General features: G+C 41.5%; 1 protein-coding gene across 5 annotated transcripts in view; it reads left to right on the top strand.

Annotated features, from left to right (window-relative positions):
- Positions 1-5098: 5098 nt before the first annotated feature.
- Positions 5099-24685, top strand: part of ZBTB44 (zinc finger and BTB domain containing 44) — a 52944-nt gene continuing 33357 nt past the window's right edge. For all 5 annotated transcript variants that reach the window (XR_008201504.1, XM_052661746.1, XM_052661745.1 and 2 more), the window contains exon 1: positions 5099-5277. The gene's annotated coding sequence lies outside the window, so the exon portion shown is untranslated. The remainder of the gene's footprint in view (positions 5278-24685) is intronic.

Here is a 24685-nt window from a genome sequence, read left to right as displayed (position 1 = left end):
CCTTACGATTATACAGTGGAAGTGACAAATAGATTCAAGGGATTAGATCTGATAGACAAGGTGCTTGAAGAACTTTGGATGGAGGTTTGTGACATTGTACAGGAGGCAGTGATCAAGACCATCCCCAAGAAAAAGAAATGCAAAAAAGGCAAAATGGTTGTCTGAGACTTCCAGACTGGTTGATTAACATCAATTCCTGGTAAAGGTTGAAACTGCAATTAGGTCAAGTACTAAATCTAGTTTTGCTATCATGGGCTTCATAAAACTAATGCCATTTGGGCATGTGGTTTTTCTCTTTAAATACTTATATATGTAAAAGAGATGTCAACTGAGAGAAATTAGCTGAGGAATAAAGTATATATACACAGAGGAAATCATGTGCTCATTGGAGGAAAGTGTGTGGCATTTTGAAGATTCGAAAAAAAAATCTGCAGCTGGCACATTCCTTGAAAGAATATAATGAGAGTTGAAGCTGAAGTTATATATTGAACAGGCTCATGTTATGTAGCTGTGAAAGCCATGGTGAAAGTTTGATATTTTATCATAAAAACAGTACTCCTGGTGAATTTAAGGTTCTTTGCAGCAAAAGAATTCACAGACGAAGCAGGGAGGTTCAGAAAGTCAGAGCTTATATAAGAGAAGGGAGTGGCAGAAGACGAAATGGCTAGATAGCATCACAGACTAATGGACATGAATCTGAGCAAATTCCAGGAGATAGTGGAAGACAAATACCAACAAATGTCCGTTTAGTCAAAACTATGGTTTTTCCAGTAGTCATGTATGGACGTGAGAATTGGACCATAAAGAAAGCTGAGCCCCGAAGAACTGATGCTTTTGAATGGTGGTGTTGGAGAAGACTCTTGAGAGTCCCTTGGACTGCAAGGAGATCCAATCAGTCCATCCTAAAGGAAATCAGTCCTGAATATTCATTGGAAGGACTGATGTTGAAGCTGAAACTCCAATACTTTGGCCACCTGGTGCAAAGAACTGACTCCTTGGAAAAGACCCTGATGCTGGGAAAGATTGAAGGCAGGAGGACAAGGGGACAACAGAGGATGAGATTGTTGGATGGTATCACCGACTTGATGGACATGAGTTTGAGTAGGGTCTGGGAGTTGGTGGTGGACAGGGAAGCCTGGCGTGCTGCAGTCCATGGGGTCTCAAAGAGTCAGAAGCAACTCAGCTACTGAACAACGATGCTCTCAGAGGGCAAACAGGTGAGGAGCTGCTGCCCTGTTTCTCTGGCAAGCTGGTTATGAGGGGCATACAAATGAAGGGGCAGAATATTCACTGGGGAAGGAGTTTAGGGATTGTTTCCCTAGAATAGAATTTTTCATCCCAGCTCCATTTTCCTGAGGGGAGGAGGGATTTTTGTCCTTTAGCTTAAATCAGAAGTGTCATCACTTCAGAGCATGATTGGTACTTCTCTGCAAGGCTAATTTTATTCTAAGAACACAATGAGCAAGGTTACAGTTGGATGCAGGAGATTCCTGCTTTTCCCCACCTTTCTTTGTCTGATTTCAGGACACTTATCACCTCAAAGGTGTGGTTTCCTGTCAGTCTGGAGGTTCCTGTTTTTCTTTGTCTGCCCATGGACCCCCGCTATTTACAAGCGTTGCAAGATTTCCTGCCACCTGGTCCCTGCCCCCATTCTCTGCTCATACCTAGCTATCTGCCTGCTGTAACAACAGGAAGCCATTGTTGTGTGATACTAAGCATTGTAACTCCGGCTACCATGCAGAGAGTGAAGAGAGGGGGCAGTATATTTGGGAAACCAGGTAGGTATTACAATTCTGTGGACACAAGGTATTGGTTGTTGTTAGATTAGGATGGTGGCCATTAGGGTAGGTGGCTTCCCTGATAGCTCAGTTGGTAAAGAATCCGCCTGCAATGCAGGAGACCTGGGTTCAATCTCTGGGTTGGGAAGACCCCCTGGAGAAGGGAAAGGCTACCCACTCCAGTATTCTGGCCTGGAGGATTCCATGGACTGTATAGTCCATGGGGTTGCAAAGCATCAGACACAACTGAGCAACTCACACAGGAATGGACAAATTCAGCAGGACATGTTGATGGGCTGGAACTGAGATGTGGCAGAGCAGTGAAGCTGGTGTGCTCAACTGGACAGATGATGAACTGAGAATAGTAGAAGAGGTCCAAGTTTCAGGGTTGGGGAGCAAGATTAATTTTCTTAATATACTTGGAACACTCTAATAAGGGAGCAAGGGTTCTAGTGCAGTAATGAGTTCTCTACTGGAATTATCTAAGTTGGACCAGAGATCTCTGAGATATGTGTTCACTGTTTGTGCTCTGAAGTAACTTGTGGACTAAATAACCAAGTTCCTATTCAGCCCTAATGGTCGACCACAAGCTAGTGCCATTTCTGCCAGAATTTGGTCCCCCAAACAGTTCACGACTAAAATAAAACCCTCTTCGCCTGGAATTTGAATTCCTCAGAATCACCCACACCAGGTTAATAATTAAAGGTTCCTCATACTGTCTACCTTTGTTTGTTTCACCTGTGTGCAGGATTCTGGTTTCATAAAACCCTCCCGGCAGTATTATTTAATCTAGTGTCAAAGAAAGGTGTCTATATTCCACCAACCCAAGGGCAAGTCTCTACTAGTCCAAGAAGGTGGGAGGCCGCAGAAGCCACAGAAACTGACCCTGCCCAAAGCCAAAACAGAGGAGAGGACTCCTACAAAGCTAACCTTTGTATTTTTTCTCACACCCTATCCAAGCATGGCTCAGCTGGTAAAGAATCCGCCTGCAATGTGGGAGACCTGGGTTTGATCCATGAATTGGGAAGATCCCCTGGAGAAGGGAAAGCCTATCCTCTCCTCTGGCCTGGAGAATTCCAGTAGTCCATGGGGTTGCAAAGAATCGGACACGACGGAGCAACTTTCACTTCACTTCACTTCATCCAAGCATCTAGTGCTGTGCCCTTAGGGCCCCACAGCCATTGGGTAGCCCCACAGTGTGGCCCCACGGATCATCGACTGATCCTTCAGTCCTAGGGTGGGGGTGCAGTGAGAGGATGCTAATTTTCAAACATAAAATCAAAAATAGAAAAGTATAAAAGGGGAGAAGAAACAAGAGAGTAATATATATTTTGTGTTAGGGCTGTCTCCTCAGTCCCCAGGGAAGCAGTAAACACTTGCCTAGTGGTCCTTTATTGACAGTCTTATTAAATGCCCTAGGAGAAGTCGAGGGGATTTGTTTGACACCTTTATTCCCACCCGATTCTTCTCCAAGTGCTAAGTCGCACACCTACCCTAACACAAGGCCCACCAGGACTTCAGGCTCCTGCCCTTCCTTCAGACTTGCTTTGTTGCTGCTGATCCTCTAAGGGTAAGCATTTCGCCTTCTTTTCCTTCTCCTTCAAATCTCAGCACAAAACTTTCTGGGCCTCATCTGCATCTTCCTTACTTTCCTCATCTCTGAAACGGGAATAATAATAAACACGATGGTGGGAGTAACCGTAAAACTGACCTATTAAAATTGCTGTGAGAATTAAACATTATATATACTTGAAAATCTGTTGGAAACCGCAAAAGACTATAAAGTTAGACGTTGTTTTCTGGCTTTTATTTCTAAAGTATATTTCAGTGGTTGGAAGGAGTGGGTACCAGGGTGCTGTTCTCTCAGGGAGATTAATGCCAGGCGTTGCCAAGCGTTTCAGAAGAAAATGCCACTCTGCTTCAAAAGGGACGTCAAGCCCACCTTGCACACAGCCTTTTGGTGGTCTTTCGGTGCAAGAGCTGGGGGCGTGGGAAAACCATGTATGCAGATGCGGGGCGCCTCGCAAGCCGCACCCCCTCCGCCCCCGCGCAGCCCTCCGCTCGCCTGGGGCGCCCTTCCTCCCCGCCCGCCTGGGGACGATAAGGCATGGGGTCTCGGGAGCTCTAACCCTGGGCGCGATTCTGCAGGTGACCGAGAACTCTCGAGCCCCCGGCAGAACTGATCACTTCGGGGCGTCCCGAAGACGCCCTCGTCGGAAAGTCAGGTTAGTGGAGGTGGAACCCAAGGAGGCTCCAGGTGTGGAAGGAACAGGCCTACATGGGGAGCGGCTCTAGGTGCCCTCGTGTTTGGGGGAACGAGGTGGATCTCGCCACTCATTTCAGAGATGGACGTCCCGCCAGGCGGCCCAGGGACTTTCTAGAACAACCCCATGCGCCGAGGCCGCAGGGAGCCGGAACCCGGCCGGGCGCGGGAGCCGGCGGGGCTCAGCGTCCTCACCTGCCTGGGGCCGCCTCTCCGCAGGCCCCAGTTTCCGTGTGTGAGAAATGGGCTGACTACGAGCTCACCCCCTCGCCGAGAGAAAGCGGCTGGGGTGTTCCGGCTCAGCGCCTCTACAGAAACCACTCGAGAAAACAGAGTCTGTTTCGGTTTTAGTTCAAAGAAGGAAAAAAAAAAAAAAGCAATAGCTGTGAACCTTGCCCAGAAATGCTTGTCAGGTTGAGCGAGAAGCCGGCTAAGCGAACGAGCACAGGAAGGACGAATTGGCCAGGTGGCGGGTAAAGGTAACTCGGCACTTGTGAAGATGGACCGCCCGTATCAGAACCCGGCTGCCTCAGGAGACTGAGTCGCACACGGTTGAAGTAACGGATACCGGGAGCGGCCTCCTCTGCGCTTGCGCAGTACCCGCGTCTCCCCCGCCCCGAGCTCGCGCCCCGCCCCCGAGCTCGCTCGCGCCCCGCCCACTTGCCCTCCCCTTCCCCAGCCCGGCCGCCCGCGCAGAGCATTGTGGGACACAAACAAAGTGCCCCCAAACAGGCTGGAGTGAGCCGAGTGGCAACGGCGGCGGCGCCGGCCCGCACGCGCGCGGCGGCGGCTCCCTCCCAACCTCCCCCTCCCTCCCCCTCACTCCCCTTCCCCTTCCCCACCCCGCCCCGCCGGGAAAACGCGAGCCGTCGCCGCGCTCCCCAAACCGCCGCCTGCCCTCGGCCAACCGCCCCCAACGGCCGCCCGCGCGTGGCTCGCCGGGCCCCCTCGCTCCTCCCCTCAGGCCCCCGGAGCGCTCCCCTCCCTCCGCCTCGCACTCTCGCACCTCGCAGGCTTGCCGCCGTTGGGGGCTGCCATGCCCCTGCCGCAGGCTGTCCACGGGCCTAGGCGCGGCGGCCCGAGATAGGGTCCCCTCCGCCTCCCGGGGGAGGAGAGAGGCAGCGGGCCGCGCGCTCCGCCCCCTCCCCCCGGGCCGCCGCCACCTCGCCGCCTCAGCCTGGCGGGGAGGAGGAGGAGGAGCAGCAGGCCTCCGGCCTCCGGCACCGCCGCCCGCAGGTAACCGGGAAGGGAGGGCAAGGCCGGCCCCTCCTCGCCGCCCGCGCCCTCGGGCGGCCCCCCATCTGGGTGCTGGGCGGAAGGGAACGTCGGGTCTCGTCACCCCCATCCGCCCCGGGAGACACCCCGCAGGTTCCCCTCAAAGGCGTCTAAGCCTTCAGGGAGGAGATTGGCCCTGCGCCCCGCCGTCTGGGAGAAATTGCCCGGATCTCCCAGGGCGCCCCTCGACCGCGCGCGCGTGTGCTCAGCACCCTGACCCTGAGGAGGCGGGGTGCTAGCGTCTCACCTGGTCGAGCCGAGACACACAGCTCCCCCCTCATCCCCCGCTTCTTTTTCTTTCGTATTGAAAAGAAAAGCGTGGCATTTATTTAAAAAACGAAAACCTTTTTTCTTCCCTACCTGGGGCACAGTCTGCATCTAGTCGTTTTCTGCTGGCCTAACCAGAAAAGGGTTACCTGCGAGTGAAATGATGAGTACGTTGGAAGGAAACTGCATGCTTGTTAGAGGTTTGAAGCTTAACCAGAATTTAGAATAAAGCCTAATAATGGTTTGCCTTATTGGAACTTAATTATAGAAATGAAGGCCAAAGCTTACATTTTTTTCGGCATCTAAGTGAATTATAGATTTTGGTCAAGAAGACATTCTAACTTCCAATTATTTTCTTACTGTTTTATTCGGATAGAGGCTAATACCAAAAGTAGACTTCACAATTTGAGAGCTACTAATAGTTTGGATAGGTAGATTTTTTTTGTCTAGAGGGTTTCAGTTGGAATTACTGCATTAAAAAAAATACTGTGTAAATCTTCAATTATACAGTCAGTTGCTCCCATTACTTCCCTTGGACTGCCAATGGATATTTAATTTTACCTGATGTAGTTTCCTAATCATAGAATATGGCAATAATGAAGGGAATGTTTTGTTGTCTTGTATTTTACAGTGTTTGCATTAATTAATTATGAGAACCTTCTCCATATCTGATCTGATTTGCAGAACAACCTAATGACTTAGATATTATTACTTGAGTTTTACAGGTGAGACAAACTTAAGTAATGTTAAGTAACTTGCTTTAGGCCACACAACTAGTGATAAAGGTGAGATTTATACCCAGATATATTTTCAGTGTACGTGTGTTTTCTACTGTACCTTCAGTACAGGTACACTTTTTTTTTTTTAACACTTATTTATGAAAAATAATCAGTCTTTGAAATTGAGGAAAAATTTCAAGGAATATGCCAGTACCTAGGTTCTGTGATTGACATTTCTGCCATGTTGTCCCCCCCTTTCTGTGTGTAATCACTTGAAAGTAAATTGCAAACACCATGACACTCCCAATATTTCCTCCTGCGGTTATACTGACCCCAATATCATTATCAAGACTTTTCTAAATTAGCAATCCATATGCAAATATCTGGGGTCTCTTTGGGAAATCAACCCCCACCCCACCCCCCAGCTGTATTCAGTTAAGATTCACGCTTTGTATTTGTTAATTATGCCTTGGATCCTTTTTTTTTTTTTTTAAGACCAGTACCCATCTTTTTTCATTCTGCCAGTGAACCAAACCACTTGCTTTATAAGAATGCTCCCACTTTTGGGACTTGTCCGTTTCCTAATGGTGTCATTTAATGTAATCCTCTGTCCTCCTAATTTTCCTGTTACTGGAAGTTAGGTCTAAAGAAAAGCTAGATTAGTTTAAGGAAAACTTTTATTTGGCAAGAATATTTCATAGATGATGCCATATACCTATGTACTTTTATGTTACATCATGCTACACTATTAAAGATACTAAATGTGACCACTTGCTCAAAGTGGTGACTACCAGATTTACTATAACAGTTTGGTTTGCCTATTTGTGATTTGTATATGATCTTGGGGTAATATCTTGACCCCAAGCAAACAACCTGTTTCTGGGTACCTTTTGCTCTGTGATAGCACCCATCGATGACTGTTGCTTCAATCAGTTATTTTATTGGAGATTTTCTGTCAAGATTTCTTTCATTAACTAGGAGTGAACTGAACTTTCTCCTAAAAATGTTAGTGTCCTCCCTTTATTTACCAATATTCAGGGTAAAGAGTTGGGGAGTTAGTCACCCCCACTGCGTGCATTGCATAATGGTGGTAAATTAGATTTTTTTTCTTCTTTTTTGGGGGAATACTATGGACTGATGAGTTTTGATTTTTTTTAAAATATAACCATTACAGTCGTTTTTCTTTTCGACGATCAAACTGTCCCAAATTTGGACAGTAAAACCCTTTCAAGTTGGTTCCTGTGTCTTTTTAATGCTCCTGCTCACCATTAGTCTTGGAACACTCTCTGGTGCAGAATATTCCAGGCTTACCTTGTTACTTTCCTTGTTCCAGATCTGGAATGGGCTTTTCATCCAAGAAGTCTTGACTCTTTTTAGTGAGAAATGGTGTATAGAAACCAGGATCTGACTGGCATATTCATTCTGCTGGAGTGTCACTGCATCAAGGCCCTTTGAGAAGGGAAAACAAAAAATGGTGTTTTGCTTGTTTGTTTAAGCAAATTCATAGGGATATATCCAATTCAGATTTAACATAGCAGGTTTTTCTTTTCTTTGTCTCTCATCTTAAACGAAAATCTTAGTTCCTAATAAAATGAACATTCTTGCCATATCCTACTATATGTACTTAAAATCATTTCAATATTTTACCAATATCACTACTAGCAGTAAACTTCTGAGTAAAGTTTTAAGATTTCTTTGCATTTATTCTTGTCGTTAGAATATATTGCATGAAGGCTGTGTAATCAGAGTACTTTCTGTGTTCAGAAGTCACTTGAAGTACTTTCTCTGGTTATCCTGCCAATTTGATATGGTTCATTGGTTCCATTTTTTATTTTATGGTTTTCTTTTTTATTTAATTTTCCAAAAGAAACAACTTTTTATTGCAGTATAGTTGATTTGAAACTTGTTAGTTTCAGGTACACAGCAAAGTGATTCACATATATATATTCTTTTTCAAATTCTTTTCCTTTATAGATTATTACAAGATATTGAATATAGTTTCCGGTACCATACAGTAGGTCCTTGTTTATTTTATATCTAGTAGTGTATATCTGTTAATACTAAACCCCTAATTTCCTCCCCGCTTTGGTAGCTATAAGTTTTGTTTGTTTTTTGTGAGTCTGTTTCTGTTTTGTAAATAAGTTCATTTATATCACTTTTAGATTCCACATGTAAGTGATATATGATATTTTGTTTTTCTCCGTCTTACTTCCCTAGGTTCATGGCATTATTTCATTCATTTTCATGGCTCAGTAATATTCCATTGTGTGCGCACATGTGCACATACCACACCTTCTTTATCCATTTACCTGTCCATGGTCATTTAGGTTGCTTCCTTGTGTTGGCTGTTGTAAATAGTGTTACATTGAATACAGACACATGCCCAGGAGTGGGATTGCAGGATCATTTGGTAACTCTGTTTTTACTTTTTTAAGGAACCTCCATACTGTTCTCCATAGTGGCTGCACTAGTTTACCTTCCCAGCAGCAGTATTGAAGGATTCCCGTTTTAAATTTTATTTTTGAGTATATAAATTATATGTGCTTAGTCGCTCAGTCATGTCTGACTCTTTGTGACCCCATGGACTATAGCCCGCCAGGGGGCTTGTCCGTGGGGATTTTCTAGCCAAGAATACTGGAGTGGGTAGCCTATCCTTTTTCCAAGGGATCTTCCCGACCCAGTTATTAAACAGGGGTCTCCTGCATTGCAGGCAGATTCTTTGCCAGCTGAGCTACCAGGGAAGGCCATGTAAACTATATACAAAGTTCAGAAGTCAAATATTTTAAAAGTATTCTTAAAGAAGCCTTACCTGAGTTAGTTTTAAAATGAAGTGTTATTTAACTCTGTCATACCTTTTAATATCTAATAGACTCACATATCTTCACTGTAGGAGGATTAACAGTGGACAGAGTGTGTTACTTAACGTGAAGTGATATTGGAGTACATTTATGTTTTGCAATTAGATTCCAATTTCTCTGGCAAAGAGAAAGGACTAGACTAATCTTTAGAGGTGAGCAGAGAAGCAGATTTCAGGCTTATTTTTGCAAGCTTTACTTTGAAAAATCTCTTTATTGATGGGTCAATTCTTCTTTTTTCTTTTGGCCACGTGGCCTGTGGGATCTTAGTTCCCCAACCAGGTATTGAACCTGGGCCCTGGCAACAAAAGCCTGGAATCCTAACCACTAGGCCACCAGGGAATTCTGAAAATCATGTCTTCAAAGAGGCAGGCACTTGATAGTTTTATAAATGCATCTACTTACATGTAACACAACAGAACTGACACACATATGCTATCTGCAGATATAAAAGGTATTTGGATGTGTGATCAGTGAAGATAGCACTTTCTTTTTATTGGGCAAAATGTAATAGAATCTATAATTATGCCTTCAAATGAGGATTTAAGAAGGAGCAGTCAATGATGGTCTGAAGTGAGAATACAATTACACAGTTTATCAGCTGCCTGTCACCCAGGAAAAGATGAGCCACGGTGTGTTCCCTCTGTACACCACCACTGCTTTTGTTAACAGAGCAAACATTTCTTTCCTCAGGGAATGGAGTGGGAAAATGAGCAATGCATATGCACTGGGCCCATTTGCCTTCATCCTGTCTTTAATCTTGGTAAAATATACTGCTAAAGATTATTAGGAAACATAAAGTGATGAAAAAGTGCCACAAACAGTAGCATAGGTATATATTCTCACATAGCAGCTGTAAACTGTTTTGGTAGACTGAGTGGGCTAATACAGTTATGAGAATTGCCAGCATTTGTTGAGCCTTTCGAAAAGGTATCACTATGCTAAATATTTCATTCATCATCTCATTCAGATCCCACTTTAACCCTTTGTTATTGCCACTTGTATCTTTGCAAACAAGTAAAGTGATATCCACGTGTCAAACTAAAGTCCATCTTCAGTGTTGCACTTAACACATTACTGCATCTCACATTAAATATGTGTCATAAAATTGGATATATTTTCATTCAGCATGAATCACAAGAAATACATGACTGACATTAGTCCTACAGCAGCACTGAAGATTGCATCTGAAATTTTCCATAATGTTGGAGGTTTTAAACTTTGAGGAAGTCTATTTTCTAGCCTTGTAAAGGATAGAATTCTCTTGGTACTGATAATGGTGAAGCATCAGAGATTATTGTAAAGAGATTTCATATTGAATATGTGTGTGCATGTATATAGAAATACATATATTCCACCCCACCCCCACCCCACCGTGGTTTCCTGGCATTTTGTAGACTACAAGTGAGCATATCTTTATATGTGCTATAATGGGATGTCTTAATGCAACCACCACATTCATGATTGAAACAGTTCTTCCTGTATCTTGACTGATTTCTTGAAATTTATCTCCTATTAAACTGAAAGCCACTTTCGTTTTTTCCTTTGTTCTTTATATCAGAAATACTTCATAATGAGCTGGAAATCTCTGGATTTTTAGTCACGGCATCTAAAAATAGTGATTGTATATGTGCCTTTAAAAAGATAAAGATGCATTAAATTTATATTGCACTCCTGCTTGATGGGCACTTTCTTCACTAACATTATTATTAGTGCCAAAGGTGACTTCAGCCAGCACATTTTTACGTAACTGATTATGGAGTAAATCACTGACTTACATCATTGTGATCCTTCACATTGATAATTCTGTCTTGCTGCTGCTGCTGCTAATTCACTTCAGTCGTGTCCGACTCTGTGTGACCCCATATATGGCAGCCCCCCAGGCTCCCCTGTCCCTGGGATTCTCCAGGCAAGACTACTGGAGTGGGCTGCCATTTCCTTCTCCCATGGTGCGTGCTAAGTTGCTTCACTTGTGTCCGACTCTTCGACCCTATGGACAGCAGCCCACCATGCTCCTCTGTCCACAGGATTCTCTAGGCAAGAACACTGGAGTGGGTTGCCATTTCCTTCTCTGAATTCTGTCTTATAAGAGTGAAAATTGATGAATGAAACTTAAACTAACGTCTCAGTTTTCTAGGAGAACATCATTTCTGTCTCCATATTGAATATTCTTCCATTTTAGTAATTGTATAGCTTAAAAAAAAAAACCTTTATAAACGTTTGATACCCCAGTTTCAATATTCTGTACTGTTAATCCTTCTATAGGTATTAAATGGTATATGTAGGTTGGTTTTGTTTTTTGTTGTTTTTTTTTTAATGTTGACATGATTTGTTATTTACTTGGTTTTAACAGTTTTTGATGCATTCAGCTTACAAACAACTTAGGGTTACATATAACGAAGAGTTTGAATCTTTGGAATCAAGATTTTGTGGAACTACTAGCCTCTGGCTTCTGAAACAATGTAATTCTTTTTAAAAATGATTTTCCCTTAATTCACATCTTAATCTAAGTATCTGATTATCACCTACTGTTAGCAAGCAAGCCTGTTCAGAACTTTGTTGTTTTTTAGTTGCTGAGTCGTGTCCAGAGCCTTTGCAGCTCCATGGGCTATATAGCACACCAGCCTCTTCTTTCCATGGTGATTTTTCGGGCAAGAATACTGAAGTGGGTTGCCATTTCATTCTGCAGGGTATCTTCCTGCATCAGGGATTGAACCTGTGTCTCCTGCACTGGCAGGTGGATTCTTACTACTGAGCTGCCAGGTTAGCCCCTATTCGGAACTGTCCTCTATGAAATGTGGCATGTTTAGTTTTGGAGGCTGGATAATTTCATTAGGCTAATGAGTGGGAGGATTATTCCAGCTATTTTGGAAAAGAGTCAGAAAGTTCCAAGAACTGGGCCACTGCCCACTTTTTGGGCTTTATAGTCAGCCTTGGAACTATCTTGGGGGCTTCCCAAGTAGCTCAAATGGTAAAGAAACTGACTGCAGTGCCAGAGACCTAGGTTCGATCCCTGGATCAGGAAGATCTCCTGGGGAAGGGCATGGCAACCCACTCCAATATTCTTGCCTGGAAAATCCCATGGACAGAGGAGCCTGGCAGACTACAGTCCGTGGGGCCACAAATAGTTGGACACAACTGAGCAACTAACAGACACAGACACACTTGGAACTATCTTGGTGCCTGTAGATGTTTCATTTAGCGTGCTGATTGTTATAGTGAGTGAGGCTTAGTGTCTAGAGGAAGTAGACTTGTCTGTCACCTTGGACCTACTTGCTTTATGTCATGTCCTCAGGCTGTGTCGTTCTTTTAAAGGCTGTGCCCTGCCACCTTCCCTCCTGTTTCACATTTGGAGTGCTTCCTAGGCGGGAAGTGAGCCACTTGAGGATAAGTCACTCTGGTGTATACAGCTGGCCTCAATTTGGGCTTTCTCTCAAGTCAGTTTGTCTTGCATTTGATTGGCGTACCCTGTTGAAGAGAGGAATTGTGAGACTGCCTGATTTAGGAACCGGTTCATTTGCTTTTCCAGAGCTAGGCTTGCCAATTTGTTTGAAGGCCTCCATTTGGGAGTGGAAGTGGAATTTTCAACTACACCTCTTCTGATTTTCTGTGTTACCATAGCTTAGTTGTTATTTATGTTTTTGTGTATGTGACTTTGGGATAAGCTATATATGGTCCCTTTTTTCTGGGCTGCTCTTCGTCTGATTATTTCTTTGTGGGGCAATGTGTTTGTTGTTTGTATGTGTGTTAGTACCTGCATTGGCCAGTTAAGACATCTTTGGTGAATAACAGGTCTTGGATATGACAATACCAGCTTTTTTATTGCTTAGGTTTCGCCTGTGGTGCAGCGAAACCACAGGTTAGGATTTTCCCTTTTGAACTATCCTCGGTCATTCCTTCAGCTTTATCTGCAATGGGGCATTGGTTAGGATCCTCCCCTTTTGGGTGCTAGGGAACTGTGACACTGAGAGAACAATTTGAATTGCTGTTTGCTTGTTAATTGGTGACACCAGCCATGAATAATTAAGTGTAGATGATCAGAGTTTTTATTTCATCTTACAGTTCCCTGGAGTTATTTGCAAAACTTAAGAGATCTTTAGCTATGCTTTGTAAATGAAAGAAAATGTATCAGTTGATACTCCCTGAGATCTGGAAGGCAAAGGCCCCTAATAGATTGACTGTTTTGTCAAAGTGGGTCTTTTGCAGTTGCTTTTATCTTGAGGGTATGTGTGTGTATGTGAATGAGTGTCTTGGTACCTGAATCCAAATCTCTTTTTCTCATTTTCCTGAAAGAAGACTTGTGAATGTGAGTGGATGGTATGTATTACTGTATTTGTTTAAACTGGGTTGTTTCACTTAGTGTAATATCCTCAAGGTTCATCCATATCATAGCATATATCAGAATTTTCTCCCTTTTTAAGGCTAAATAATATTCCATTATATATATATACCACAGTTTGTTTATCCATTTATCTGTTGATAGATATGGGCTATAGTGAATAATGCTCCTATGAACATTCATGTTACAAGTATATGTTCATGTCTCTGCTTTCAGTTCTTTGGAGTATATACCCAGAAGTGGAATTGCTGTATCATATGGTAATTCTCTGTTTAATTTCTTTGAGTAAATTTTACATAATGTCTATACTTACATTCCCACCAACAGTGCACTCGGGTTCTTTATCCACATCCTTGGCAACACTTACCTTCTATTATTTTGTCTTTTATAGTAGTCACGTTAATGAACGTGAAATGGCAAAGTGTGTGGGGATAGGTCACTGATTTGTAGACCATCTTCTCTTTGTATACATTTAAAGCTATAAATTTTACTCTAAGCACTACTTTGGCTGCATTCTACAAGTGTTGATAATGTTGTATTTTCAATATTACTCAGTTAGAAATACTTTTCAGGGATTTCCCTGTCAGATCCAGTGGTTAAGACTCTGTGCTTCCAAGGCAAGGGCCGTGGGTTTGGTCCTTGGTTGGGAAACTAAGATCCCACATGCTCTGTGGCAAAAACAAAACAAAACAAAACAAAGCTTTCTAATTTCCTTTGTTGATTCCTTCATTACTATGGGTTATTTAGAAGTGTGTTATTTAAAATACCTGGAATTTTCTTGATAGCTCATTGATTTCTAATTTTTTAATTTGTGATTAGAGAGCACACTCTGGGTGCATTCATTCTTTTAAAATTTATTAAGATTTGTTTTATGGTCCAATTGGTGAACATACCTTGAAATGGGTACCAATGATTTTGTGTCACTGGTAGTACTTTTTGTCATGAAGTATACTTTGTCTCATATTAGGGATAGCCAATTCTTGCCTTCCAGTACTTACAGTTTGCATGGTATATCTTCTAATATACCTCTTTGTTTTTTTATTTAAAGTAGATTTCTTATAAAGTGCATGTAGTTAGGCTTGCTTTTTCAAATGATAGTGAAAGTTGCTCAGGCATGTCCGAGTCTTTGTGACCCCATGGACTATACAGTCCATGGAATTCTCCAGACCAGAATACTGGAGTGGGTAGCCTATCCCTTCTCCAGAGGATCTTCCCAACCCAGGAATTGAACCGGGGTCTTCTGCATTGCAGGCAGATTCTTTACCAACTGAGCTGTCAGGGAAGCCTAGTCTCTCTTCCATTTAGCTGAAATGTCTGTTAGTCCCTTGAAATTTAATGTAGTTCTATTTTACAGTATTTCGAAAAACAGACACATATTTGTCTGCTCCTGCTGCTCTAGCAAAAGAACCACAACCCGGATGGCTTAAAGAGAAAATTTTGTCTCAGCTCTGGAGGTTAGAAAGTCTGAAATCTTGGTGTTGGCAGGGTTAGTTCCTCTTAAGGGAAGGAACTTACAAGGGAAGGAGCTCTCTTGGCCTCTCTCCTTGCTTTTGCTTGTGGCAGCATAATTTCAGTCTTAACATGGCCTCTGTCTTTGAATTTTACTTTATATAAGTACATCCTAACTACCTCAGTTTAGTTTGATTACTTTTGTAAAAAGCCTGTTTCCAAATAAGGTAACATACTCAGGTACTAGGGATTAGGATTTCAACATGTCTTTTAGGGGATACACTTCATAAGAGAGCAGTGCAAAAGTGTTTTAGGTAAAGTCACTATACTTGTGTACATATTTTAAAGCATACAGAGTAGGACTTGGTATGAACACTTAAAAACTCCTTAGGGAAATACAGAGCTCTTTAAATGCTAATTGACTATAAAAGTGACTTAAATTTGACTTGCTTATGTAAGGATCCAAGAGACTGAATAAGATATACCCTTTCTTCAGGCTTTCTTTTTAGTAAAAATGATTTGATGTTAATTGCTGGTATTCCTTAAGTACTGTGGTTAAATTATTGTAAATGGCAACTTGTAAGTTGGGGAGAAGGGACTGAATCTGTGTTTTTAGTCAGATCTTTCTTCAAATCCTGGTTTTATTACTTACAGTAATGTGGACAAGTTAATTTAACTTTGTTTCCTCCTTTTAACTGGATCTTAAAAATTCTTTCCTGAAAATTATGACCACAGTGAGATAAAGACACTTGGTGGGAGTTACTCAGTGTATATTAATGTATTTTCCCTGGATATAGAAATTAATAATAAGCATAATTCTGGTTACCAGCAATGAGAGGAGATTCTAATAATTTAATGTTACTGGTTTTATTGATTTATTGCTTTAACTCCAGGCAAATCTCATTCTTACTCATGTAGTAAAATAATTAAAATTTTTACTTGATTAAAAAGTGGCTAGTTATAAAAGTTAAAGTGACCTTTTTTTATAACTCAGATACAGTAATTCATTTGGAATTATTTGTAAAAAATCAATAAAGACTTAAGGAAGACCTTTGAGGGTTAAACTGTTGTCAGATGAAGATCACATGCATTTTATTAGTGTTCATGCTCTCAAATATGAGTACTCATATGAAAAAATGTAGTACTCCAGAAAAAAAAGGTGTGATTCCTCTCATGGAAAAATACAGATATTTGTTTTTGATTAGATTGACAACATAGTGACAGTTTTTCTTAGAACAAAATTTAAAGTATGAGGTTCTGTAGCATTTGTCCAAAACACTTGATTCTAAAGGAAATGATAGTGAAAAACATTTTAACAATAACTTTCTAGAGAAGGAAGTTGGTGACTTGTAATTTTCACTACTTCACTCAGATTTCTGTGTAATTTGAGCATGAACTTTTTTCTTCCATCCTTGCTTAAACCATGTATATTGACAAGTTTTCTATAAAATATTTGTATTTTAATTTTATATAAAATTATAATTTTATACTTTAAAATATTTGTATGTTAAACTCCTTAAAGTATATATTTTAGGTATTTTGTCTGAAGCTTTATTTTGCTGTCATATATAATTGTACTTTTATCAATAATATGAATGAACATAAAAGAATGTGCTTATTCCAAAAGTAAGCACCATAAATCACGTTTATTCGACTTTTTTAAAAATGCCCCCCCCCCATCTATGTTAGGAAGTTATAGAATATACACAGGCTCAATGTTTTCCCGCAAGTAGCATATGGATCTGTAGGAAAGCAAGATCTAGACACTTAATTGACTACCTGTGATACATAAAATGCTAATTAAAAGAGCAGTGATCTTTTTGTGGCCAAAAAGAAATGCCCAGTTGAGAACCACTGCACTATAATACACAATGTTACTGATAAGAGTGTAGCACATGTTAATGGTGTAGACAGAAATGATTAAGAAACTGCTGGTATGTTTACATGAAGACTGCACCAATAATCATAGCAACTTTATTTGTAATAGCCCCAAACTGGGAAAACAGAGTTTGTTCTCTGTTAGGTGACAGCCAGACTGTGGTAATTGCACACAATGGAATAGTATTCAGCAGAAAACAAAAAGTAACAAAAATTCTGGAGCCTAACAACATAGATGAATCTCAAAATAATTATATCCAGTGAAAGAAGCCAGATGATTCTCTATATATTAAAATTCTAAAAAATGCAACTAAAATGAAAAGCAAATTAGCAGTGGAGGTGAGAGGCTGGTGGGAGAGATTGTGAAGAGGCACAAAGAAAATTACAGGAGTCATGGAAGTGTTCCTTATCTTGATATCCTGATGATATCTGTGTGAAAACTGACCTGATTGTATTGCAGGGCCCCTTCCAGGGCCCAAGAGTGGGCTCTTGTCTAACACTTGGAAATGAATTGTCCAAGGAGACACACGTACTGACAAAGCAAGAGATTTACTGGGAAGGGGCACCCAGGCGGAGAGCAGTAGGGTTCGTTCTGACTCAGGATTCTTCCTGGTGGTGTACCCATTGCTCAGCCAAGATGGATGCCACTGAGAATTATCCTTGGAGGTGATTAGACACATGGTGTTTCCTTTTGACCTTTCCTGAACTCTTCCAGTTTGTGGTGACTTATTAGTGCCATGTTCCTTACTGGGACTAGGACCTCTGTCATAAAATAACTCACATAAATGGTTAACTCTGGCGCCTGGCCAGAGTGGGCGGTTTCAGTCAGTGTGCTTCCTCTAACAGTTCAGTTCAGTTCCGTCACTCAGTCGTGTTCAACTCTTTGCAACCCCATGAATCGCAGCATGCCCGGCCTCCCTGTCCATCACCATCTCCCGGAGTTCATTCAAACTCAGGTCCATCGAGTCTGTGATGCCATCCAGCCATCTCATCCTCTATTGTCCCCTTCTCCTCCTGCCCCCAATCCCTCCCAGCATCAGAGTCTTCCAATAAGTCAACTCTTCGCATGAGGTGGACAAAGTACTGGAGTTTCAGCTTTAGCATCAGTCCTTCCAAAGAACACCCAGGGCTGATCTCCTTTAGAATAGGCTGGTTGGCTGTCCTTGCAGTCCAAGGGACTCTCAAGAGTCTTCTCCAACACCACAGTTCAAAAGCATCAATTCTTCGGCACTAGGCTTTCTCCACAGTCCAACTCTTGCATCCATACATGACCACTGGAAAAACAATAACCTTGACTAAACGGACCTTTGTTGGCAAAGTAATGTCTCTGCTTTTGAATATGCTATCTAGGTTGGTCATAACTTTTCTTCCAAGGAGTAAGCATCAATTTCATGGCTGCAGTCACAATCTGCAGTGATTTTGGAGCCCAAAAAGATAAAGTCTGACACTATTTCCACTGTTCCCCATCTATTTCCCATGAAGTGATGGGACCAGATGCCATGATCTTCGTTTTCTGAATGTTGAGCTTCTTTAAGCCAACTTTTTTACTCTCTTTCACTTTCATCAAGAGGCTTTTTAGTTCCTCTTCACTTTCTGCCATAAGGGTGGTTTCATCTGCATATCTGAGGTTATTGACATTTCTCCCAGCAATCTTGATTCCAGCTTGTACTTCTTCCAGCCCAGCGTTTCTCATGATGTACTCTGCATAGAAGTTAATTAAACAGGGTGACAATATACAGCCTTGACGTACTCCTTTTCCTATTTGGAACCAGCCTGTTGTTCCATGTCCAGTTCTAACTGTTGCTTCCTGACCTGCATACAGGTTTCTCAAGAGGCTGGTCAGGTGGTTTGGTATTCCCATCTCTTTCAGAACTTTCCACAGTTTATTGTGATCCACACAGTCAAAGGCTTTGGCATAGTCAATAAAGCAGAAATAGATGTTTTTCTAGAACTCTCTTGCTTTTTCCATGATCCAGTGGATGTTGGCAGTTTGATCTCTGGTTCCTCTGCCTTTTCTAAAACCAGCTTGACCATCTGGAAGTTCACCGTTCACGTATTGCTGAAGCCTGGCTTGGAGAATTTTGAGCATTACTTTACTAGCGTGTGAGATGAGTGCAATTGTGTGGTAGTTTGAGCATTCTTTGGCATTGCCTTTCTTCGGGATTGGAATGAAAACTGACCTTTTGCAGTCCTGTGGCCACTGCTGAGTTTTCCAAATTTGCTGGCATATTGAGTGCAGCACTTTCACAGCATCATCTTTCAGGATTTGAAAGAGCTCAACTGGAATTCCATCACCTCCACTAGCTTTGTTCATAGTGATGCTTTCTAAGGCCCACTTGACTTCACATTCGAGGATGTCTGGCTCTAGGTGAGTGATCACACCATCGTGATTATCTGGGTCGTGAAGATCTTTTTTGTACAGTTCTTCTGGATATTCTTGCCACCTCTTCTTAATATCTTCTGCTTCTGTTAGGTCCATACCATTTTTGTCCTTTATCGAGCCCATCTTTGCATGAAATGTTCCCTTGGTATCTCTAATTTTCTTGAAGAGATCTCCAGTCTTTCCATTCTGTTGTTTTCCTCTATTTCTTTGCATTGATCGCTGAGGAAGGCTTTCTTATCTCTCCTTGCTGTTCTTTCCAACTCTGCATTCAGATGCTTATATCTTTCCTTTTCTCCTTTGCTTTTCGCTTCTCTCCTTTTCACAGCTATTTGTAAGTCCTCCCCAGACAGCCATTTTGGTTTTTTGCATTTCTTTTCCATGGGGATGGTCTTGATTCCTGTCTCCTGTACAATGTCACGAACCTCATTCCATAGTTCATCAGGCACTATATATCAGATCTAGGCCCTTAAATCTATTTCTCAATTCCACTGGATAATCATAAGGGATTTGATTTAGGTCATACCTGAATGGTATAGTGGTTTTCCCTACTTTCTTCAATTGTACACTTTAAATATGTTTGGTTTTACATCACTTATACTGCAAACATTTATAAAATGATTTTTAAAGAGCATGGGTATCATTGATTCCAAATATATACTGGAATTATCCTTGGAGAGATAGGACATACATCTGGTAAACCTAAATTGGTATGGTGTCATATGCCAGATCATTGGTCAAGACAGAAAATGGTATAGGAGTTCAGGGGAGGAAAGGCAGCATAGGTTAATAGTAAAATGAGGAGAGGATTAATTCAGAGTGTCTGATTTTTAGGCCCTATTAGGCCACTTAGTTTCTCTGATCTTTGTTTTCCTTGGTCTTTGAAGAATTTCCTCATCTACTTCAGAAGATTGTCTAATTTTTGTATTTAGCTGCACCAGGTGTTACTTGCAGCATGTGGGATCTTTTATTTGCACCATGCAAATCCTTAGCTTTGGCATGTAGCATCAGTTCTCTGACCAGGGACCAAACCCAGGCCCCTGCATTGGGAGCTTGGAGTCTTAGCCACTGGACTATCAGGGAAGTCCTTCATCAGATATTTTTAAGATCCAAATAAAATATGTTTTAAAACACAGTGTAATCTGAAAAGTGGCATGCAAGTGGCAGGCATTGCTGATATCCAGAGTAGAAGAAAGAACACAGTAGAGTAGTATTTGACTTGATGAGAACAATAAGGGAATTCCAAAATGAGACCAGAGATGGAAAGTGGAGATAATGTGTAGTATGTTCAGAAAATGGTTCAAAAATCAGTTTGGAGCAAAGAAGAACATCTAAAACAATAGCAGAATGGAGAGAATTTGAAGTATTAGTGAGAAATAGTAGCATCAGGTTGTCAGTTGCTGTTTACTACTAGCCTTATGACCTTGGATAAGCCATTAATTCTCTGAGCTTCTATTTCCTCACCAATATAATGAATGGTGAAATAATAGTCCACCTTAGAATACCTCAACAGACATGTCTCCAAAGAAGACTTAGACAAAGCTAATAAACACATGAAAAGATGCTTAACATCACTCATTATTAGAGAAATGCAAATCAAAGCTACCGTGGTATCACCTTACACCAGTCAGAATGGCCATCATCGAAAAGTCTACAACAATAAATGCTGGAGAGGGTGGGAATCCTCTTGCGCTGTTGGTGGGAATGTAAATTGATACAACCACTATGAAAAACAGTATGGAGATTCCTTAAGAAACTAGGAATATGACCCAACAGTCGCATTTCTGAGCATATACACTGAGGAAATCATAATCGAAAAAGACACACATACCTCGCTGTTCATTGCAGCACCATTTACAATAGCTAGGAAATGGAAGCAACCTAGATGTCCATCAGCAGATGAATGGATAAAAAAGCTGTGGTACATATGTACAATGCAATATTACTCAGCCATAAAAAGGATTGCATTTGAGTCAGTTCTTATGAGTTGGATGAACCTAGAACCTATTACACAGAGTAAAGTAAGTCAGGAAGAGAAAAATATCACATATTAACATATATATGGAATCTAGAAAGATGGTACTGATGAACCTATTTGCAGGGGAGCAGTGGATATGCCAACATAGAAAACAGACTTACAGACACAGTGGCAGAAAGAGAGGGTAGGGTGATTTGAAAGAATAGCGTTGAAACATATACATTACCTCATGTAAAATAGATAGCTAGTGAGAATTTGCCGTACGATGCAGGGATCCCAAACCTGGTGCTCTGTGACAGCCTAAAGGGGTGGGAGGGAAGTGGGAGGTTCAAGAGGGAGAGGACATGTGTATACCTATGACTGATTCATGTTGGCATATGGCTGAAACAACACATTATTGTAAAGCAGTTATCTTTCAATTAAAAATAAACTAATAAAAGTCTGCCTTATCTCAAGTATTTTATATATTGAAATCAGTTGATATCAAATGACAAAAATGCAAGTGCTGAGAAGAATTCAGTGCTGTTAAGAGTGGTTCTGGGTGATAGTTAAAGCATGAGGTAATTGCTGGACTAAAATGATTGGATTTTAAACAATTTGAACAGTGGTGAAGGATTAACTCAACATCCTGAGACTAAAGACAGGGAGAACAATCAGGATGTTAAGTAGCCCAGGGCAGTGGCCAAAACAGAAAGGATTGATTAGATATAAGTCTTAGTGACCAAGTCTGTGTTTGGAGGAAAAGTGAAGAACAGAAGTTGTATTAGTTTCCTGCGGCTCTTATAATAAATTATCACAACCTGGATGGCTTTAAACAGCAAACTAATCCTTTCACAATTCTGGAGTCTAGAAATTCATAATTGGTATAATTGGGTTGAAATCAAGATGTTGACAGGTACCGTCTTTCTCCAAAGACTCTGGTCAAGGTGGGAAATCCATTCCTTGGCTCTTGTAGTTTCTGGTGGCTGTATGCATTCTGTGACTTGCAGCCTCATCACTCCAATTTATGCCTGTCTTCCCCATCACCTTCTCTGATACCGGTGTCATATCTTCTAACTTCTGTCTTAGAAAGATGCTAAAGATTGTACCTAGGGGCCACTTGGATATCCAGAGATGTCTCCCTTATGTTGGGATACTTCATCCCGCCTGCAAAGTCCTCCATAAAAACTGTTTGCAAATTCCAGGGATTAATACATGGATATATCTGAGGGAGTGATTTTTTTTAAAGATGCTAAAGATTGTACCTAGGGGCCACTTGGATATCCAGAGATGTCTCCCTTATGTTGGGATACTTCATCCCGCCTGCAAAGTCCTCCATAAAAACTGTTTGCAAATTCCAGGGATTAATACATGGATATATCTGAGGGAGTGATTTTTTTTTTAGACTACTGTAGAAGTCAAAGATGACTCCCAGGTTTTTTGCTTTTTGGAATGATGGTATCTTTATCTTGGGCCAGAGGATTTGAAAATGAAGAGTACATTTGGAGAAGTGATGATTAATTCTTTTGGACCTGTTGAAGTACCTATGGGAGGTCTTTATGTGGATATTTATTTTGTGGATCAGAAAACTTTCAATGGAGTGAGTTAAAACACTATTTCAAAGCAAAACACATTCTAGAGTAAGGCAGCTTCAGAGTTAGTTACTCTGCAATTCAGTGACATCATCAAGAGCCTCAGTTGTCAACTTTTTGCTTTGCCATCCTTAAGTTAACTCTCGTTATGGTTCCGAGGTGACCCGCCACAATTCTAAGCCTTAAGTCCAGAGATGAAAACACCTAACTGAATTTTTGTGTGCCTTTTTTTTTTTTAAATCACCCTAACCCCTGAAGCTCTGAAGCAAACTCTATTCCTTTTAGCCAGATAAACATTTTAATGTTTTCTTGGTTATCTTTTACCTAAATAGACCTATTATGTCTATGTTGCAGTTGGAACTTATGATTATCTTATGTGACAAATGGATTTTACTGCTCTTTGATGTGCAGATTTGAATACACAAACCATGTCTCTGGCCTGGCTCAGAAAAGCAGCCCGTTCACCTTGTTGAGCCTTTTCTATTATTAGGTTCTTGTCTAAAAATTTCTAACCATCTCCTGATTTATTAAATGTTAAGGCATTTAAAAACATTTATAATTTTTCTGAATTTGCCTATGAAGGGGAGAGTAGCAAAGGAAAAATTTAGAGATTTTTAGAGGAGATGGTGAATCAAAAATAAGTACTAGATTTAAAGCTCTGGGTGGATGGTTAATTCAAAGTGTCTATCATTAGCAGTTAGAAATCCTATAGTGGAGTGTCAGTTGAGAAGAATTTGGAGTTCAGTTTCAGGCAGTGAATTTGAAAGATAGCAGACATATCCAGATGGAATTGTCTAGCATTCTCGCTGATCATGCAGAGGAGCCTGGTGGGCTGCATACAATCCATGGGGTCACAAAGAGTTGGACACGATGCTAAAGCTGATACTCCATTACTTTGGCCACCTCATGTGAAGAGTTGACTCACTGGAAAAGACTCTGATGCTGGGAGGGATTGGGGGCAGGAGGTGAAGGGGACGACAGAGGATGAAATGGCTGGATGGCATCACGGACTCGATGGACATGAATCAGAGTGAACTCCGGGAGTTCGTGATGGACAAGGAGGCTTGGTGTGCTGTGATTCATGGGGTCGCAGAGTCAGACACGACTGAGCCACTGGACTGAACTGAACTGATGTGACGGAGCACACGTGCACTAGCTCAGCATAAGCGGCCCAGAATTGGAGTTCAGGAAGGTGCTGGGCTTAGAGATTTGAGATGAATTGAGCCAGTGGTGATAGAGCACTGTCAACAAAGATTCATCACTCAGCACTGTATGGCATTCTTCTGTGTATGCTATGTGCTAGGCACTGGGCACTTCCCATGTACTTGTTTTATCTTGCTTGACTCCCACCACATTTAACTAGTTTAAGGGCATCCAGTAAGTTCAGTGATACAGACATGATTAAGATCCAAGTTTGTAGAGGAAAATAAATACTATATGATACTGCTTATATGTGGAATCTTAAAAAACTAATGACTGTAACATAGAAGAAGCAGACTCACAGATCCAGAGAACATATTAGTGATTACCAGTTGGGGTGGGCGATATAAAGGTGTGATGAGTCAGAGGTACAAGCTGTGAGCTATAAGACAGACTCAAGTATGTATTATACAACGTGGGGTATATAGCCAATATTTTGTAATAACTTGAAAGTGACCTTTAAAATTGTGTAAAAATAAAGCAGGTTTTTAATTTAAAAAAAATTCCCTGGAGGTCCAGCGGTTAGGATTCTGAGCTTCTTACTGTAGGAGGCATAGATTCAGTTCCTGGACCCTTGGTCAGGGAACTGAGATCCCACAAGCCATTTAACACAGCGAAAAAAAAAAAAAAAGAGGACACTGAAGCAGACTCACAGACATAGAGAACAAGCTTATGGTTACCAAAGGAGAGGGATGGAGGGACAAATTAGAAATTTGAGATTGTAACAGATAAA

Source organism: Budorcas taxicolor, chromosome 25 (assembly GCF_023091745.1).
Source record: "Budorcas taxicolor isolate Tak-1 chromosome 25, Takin1.1, whole genome shotgun sequence".
Taxonomy (NCBI): Eukaryota; Metazoa; Chordata; class Mammalia; order Artiodactyla; family Bovidae; genus Budorcas; species Budorcas taxicolor.
Note: the sequence above shows the minus strand (reverse complement) of the source record. Positions and strands in the feature narration are given on the sequence as shown.